This window comes from Heliangelus exortis, chromosome 10 (genome assembly GCF_036169615.1).
Source record: "Heliangelus exortis chromosome 10, bHelExo1.hap1, whole genome shotgun sequence".
NCBI classification, from domain to species: domain Eukaryota; kingdom Metazoa; phylum Chordata; class Aves; order Apodiformes; family Trochilidae; genus Heliangelus; species Heliangelus exortis.
This window is the reverse complement of record NC_092431.1, coordinates 21,129,887-21,134,376: the sequence shown is the minus strand read 5'-3', so window position 1 is coordinate 21,134,376 and position 4,490 is coordinate 21,129,887. Positions and strand designations below refer to the sequence as shown.

Genomic DNA, 4,490 nt, shown 5'->3' with positions numbered 1-4,490 from the left:
AATGCAGTAGCCCTGCAGGTGACCAAGCTCCAAGAGCCATCCATGTTCTGGCCTGCTAAAGATGGGAGCATTTAAAATTCTGATGGAAAATAAAGGTTTTCATTGTTTTTATGATGGTTTCAGATGACTTCCACTATTTATTTATTTTTTCCTGTTTTGGAGACTGGAAATTCCACCGTTTAAAATTGGTGGAGCAGTTGTCTTGTGAGTGCTGGGCAGAATGCAAGCAAAACAGAATCAAACCTATTATTTCAGAAAATCAGTAGATCAGAACTCACTCTAGACTTTACTTTCCAGTTCTGGAAAAAAAAACAACACAGAAACATCAGGGTTATTCATACCCTGAAAATTCTGATTTTTTTCAACATACCCTGGTAGTTAAGTCCACACAAAGCTTTTAAGCAAGTCTCAGCTCCTTTCTTGATTTTGAATGCCTGTTCCCAAACACACCATAAAGAGACTGAATTTAATACTGATTTTTTTGATATGTAAAAAATAAGGTTCTGACACAGGAAAATAACTGTACACAGTAAATTTAACTTTTGGCTTCATCTGCATGGTCTGGCAAAAGACTTTCAGTGCTGATGTTATAGGAGTAGCTCTTTACAACTTAATTAACATGGTAACAAATGCACACCAAATGTAGAGGCAATGAGAAAGTAATATTCTACCTTTTCATATACATTGTGCAAGTTGAACAGCTCTAACATTCATCTCATTAGCCACAAAAAGTTGTTTTTCCAGCCACTGACAACCATGTTTTTACTCCAGCAGCCATAACACTCCTAATGTCCCAAAGACTTTGCTTTCCCAGGGTGTCTGGGAAATGGTTTTGCTAATCTCAGCCTACAAACTCATTACCCAACTGAATTCCAGCATCTTTTCTAGTGTCTGGCCAGAATATCAAGTTTCAGACACCTTTCACTACTCCTTATTTGAGTAATTCTTTATTGAACCTGCATTTTACAGCCATTTTTTTTTTTTTTACAGCTTAGGCATATTGAGTTCCAGGGTTCTGGATAATTGGAAAAGGTTCAGCAACAGCTCCAGAGGTACCAAAGGTGCAAAATACTTTCCAGAGCAGCAACATCCCCCCAGTGCTGGCAATGAAAGGATTGGATGTTGATGCAATTCGTGTGGCTGCTGCTGCTGTGTTTCCATTTCACACACAAGGTACATTCCATTCCTTCCCATCTTAAGAAAGAAATTCCTAGGCCAAGAGGAGAAGAGCTGTTTCAAAAGTAATATCCAATTACCACAGCAAGATGACCAGCTAAATATTTAGGAATTACTGCAGAAATTACCTTGCTAAACCTTCCCCATCCTTTGCATCACAGGCTGAAGGGAATTCAGGATGAGGATGGCCAGAGGAGGTACAAGAAAACAGGGGCAGAGTCTTCTCAGAGGAGAAGGAATAAGAGGAAACCAGAACCAAACTGCGTGGGGGCAAAGGGGAAATTACTCTGAGGTATCATGAGGAAAAGCAGCTCCTACAGAAAGGGTGGCCATGCCCTGGAACAAGGTGCTGTGAAATGTTCATCCCTGTCTAACAACACTAGTTTAGCATCTTAGATAATAGATAAATTGTATGTAACCCTAATGTGTACTTCAGTCCTGCTTTCAGTTTGCCAGCACTTGGAAAACCTGCCTACAGTCTGAAGCTTCTAAACCAAAAGGTGATGGTGTGTCAGCACCATTCACCACCCAGTGCTGCTCCAAGCCTGGCCTGACACTGCATGCCTGAGGGCCAGGGAGCAAACTAACATTTTAAATTGCAATCCAACTGTAAATAAAGCCTTTCTTCACATGCCCTGCCAGAGCAGGTTTTGCCCTGCATGTTTGTATACATAAAACTCAACAGGAAAAGCACTAGAAACAAGACTGAAAAGATTCAGCAAACTTAAAAGAATCATATAGACCCTTTCTTAAACATCTTCTAAGTTGAGAAGCCCTACAAAGCTAGAAATCACCCTGGTCAATTTCTGCATAACCTTTGTTTTGTATTAATTTAAAGTTAAGAGTCTAATTAAACATCGGGATCTAATCATTAATCTGCATCTCTCAAGAAACAGAAAGGTCCCCTCATGTTAGAAGATGCAGACCCTGGTGTGAGCTGTTCCAACAGGTTCCTGTATCTCCCATATCTAAGAGACAGTCAAACCACCTGTCTCATCTCCTGACACCACAGATCCTGAATTTCCCCCAAAGATACACAGACTGAACTCAGCCTGCTAAGCTGATCTGTTGTGTGGGATGCTGGATGCTGCCAGCAGCAGAAGGAAGCTGATTAGCTGAATAGGGAATGAGGAGCTTTATCTTTCAGGAACAACCCTGAATAAATACTTAAAATTGGTTCAGAAGCTTTCTTTGAGGTAATAATCTGATTTGACTTTAAGGAGACTGACCCAAGCAATATGCCTGATTTAGCTTGATTTAACTTGCTCTTAACAAGCTTTTAACTTGATTTAACTTGATTTAACTTGATTTAACTTGATTTAACTTGATTTAACTTGATTTAACTTGATTTAACTTGATTTAACTTGATTTAACTTGATTTAACTTGATTTAACTTGATTTAACTTGATTTAACTTGATTTAACTTGATTTAACTTGATTTAACTTGATTTAACTTGATTTAACTTGATTTTTTCTTAAAGAATAAATTAATCAATTAACTGGATTTTTGGAACTGGCTAAAGAACATATTAGGACCAGTTAGTGTGAGTTAATACTCAGTTGTTTAATTATTTTAATACAATGCATTAGAACTGTGCTTAAACTTTTACATCTACAGGGTTTTGTTTTTCATAAGGTACATAAAGAGCAAGTAAAATCCTGTTTTTAAAAAATGCTTATAAAACTTCCAAGGAGACAACAACCAAAGCCAACCCCTGGGTGCATCCCAGCCTGGCAGAGCTCTCCCACGTGGAGCCTGCTGGTGCCCATCACGTTCACAGTTCAGCTGAATTGTGCAAAAGGAGGCTCTGAAATTCCAGAAACCTTCACCCATCTCCAGCAACCTCTCTCACAAATTGCAGCCTCACATTTATTAGGGTCCTGAGCATCTCTTTTGAGCAGACTTGTCATTAACCCTGACCTTTTCCAAAATTTTCCTTCAGCACTGGGCTTCCATCACACACCTGGGATCAGCTCTTGCTGCAGAGTTTGGTTGTGACTCCCTGGACACCAAGGGACCTCCCCACTTTCTGTTGTGGTTGCATTTCAGATGCTGGGAAGAAGAGGATGGGAGGAGGTGCTGGCTGAGAGGAGCTCAAAGCAAAGACACAGAGCTGGAAGAAGCTGAGTTGGGCTCCTGCATGACTTTTCCACACACTTGTGTAAAACTTTTCGACAGTATTGGAACTTCCCAATGACAGCTGATCTGTTTTCATTACCCTCACGTTTCCAGTGAAAAATATAATTCTCATTGGACTTCTTGAAAACGTTTGCCACATTCAAACCCAAACAAGATGCAGAACATTTCAGAATACTCTTTTTTACAGTTCTGTTGTTACTCTAGAAGGAATTAATAGGAAAAGTAGCTGGCGTGACATCTATATTAATATAGACATGCAGCACCTATGAATTTACTCTTTAATTAAAGCAAGAACCTTTATGTCATTTGCACAGAGTGAGGTAAAGGACATTTTTCCTGTCTGGATAAGCTTTGGTACACCAGTTTCCTCCCTAAAGAGCACATAATAGCTACATTTAAGTAAATCAGGTCAACATGTCCTCCTTTATTTTATGTTAAGGTAAACTAGTCTTCCTGTCCCACTGCAGTCTAATTTTTCTTTACAGCTATTTAAAACCTATTATAGGTTAACAGTAACATTCAGACTGCTTCCTGCACCGTCTGATTTTGCTGGATGATAAACTTAATAGCATTTAGTGACAGACAGCAACTGAGAAGTTGGGGGAAGGAGAATTTCATCTCCAACAGCAGCCTCCAACATTTATAGCAGTTTAATAACAGCATCAATAAAAATGCAGATCTGTAAAATGCCTCTGCTGGCAATTATCCTTGCTTGTTTACTTTGGCTACAGCCACCAGAGAGCAGGATCTATTCCACTCACCAAGCACCACCTCTTCTTTTCCAGTCCTTCTCATCCCATGACAGGGTTTGGGATGGGGATGAGGGATGTACAGAGCACTGGTACCACGGGGCACCTGGCCCAGACCACATCTCTTTAGCACCATGTTCATGGCACTCTTATGGCAGGATGGGTTAGTATGAGTATTCAGTGATCTCTGCACAAAATATAACCTGGAAAAATCCATTACCTCAGGAGAAGAAAATCTTGCACTACCTTCATTTTTCTAGACTGAATGAAGCCTGTTTTGGCTAAATGTGAATATCAGTAGTTTTGAGGCCAAAATCCGATGCAAACGTCACTGTATTGCCTCTGAAATTCAGTCAGTGGATGTTTAAAATCTTTTTTCTGGTAGCACGTAGGAGAAGTCACCAGAGAGACCCCTAATGAATTGT

General features: G+C 39.8%; 1 long non-coding RNA gene across 1 annotated transcript; it reads left to right on the top strand.

Moving 5' to 3' along the window:
• Positions 1-1,067: 1,067 nt before the first annotated feature.
• On the top strand, positions 1,068-4,003 carry LOC139800592 (uncharacterized). Its single transcript, XR_011727818.1, has 2 exons — positions 1,068-1,173; positions 3,227-4,003. It is a non-coding gene; the product is annotated as an uncharacterized lncRNA (long non-coding RNA).
• Positions 4,004-4,490: the final 487 nt, after the last annotated feature.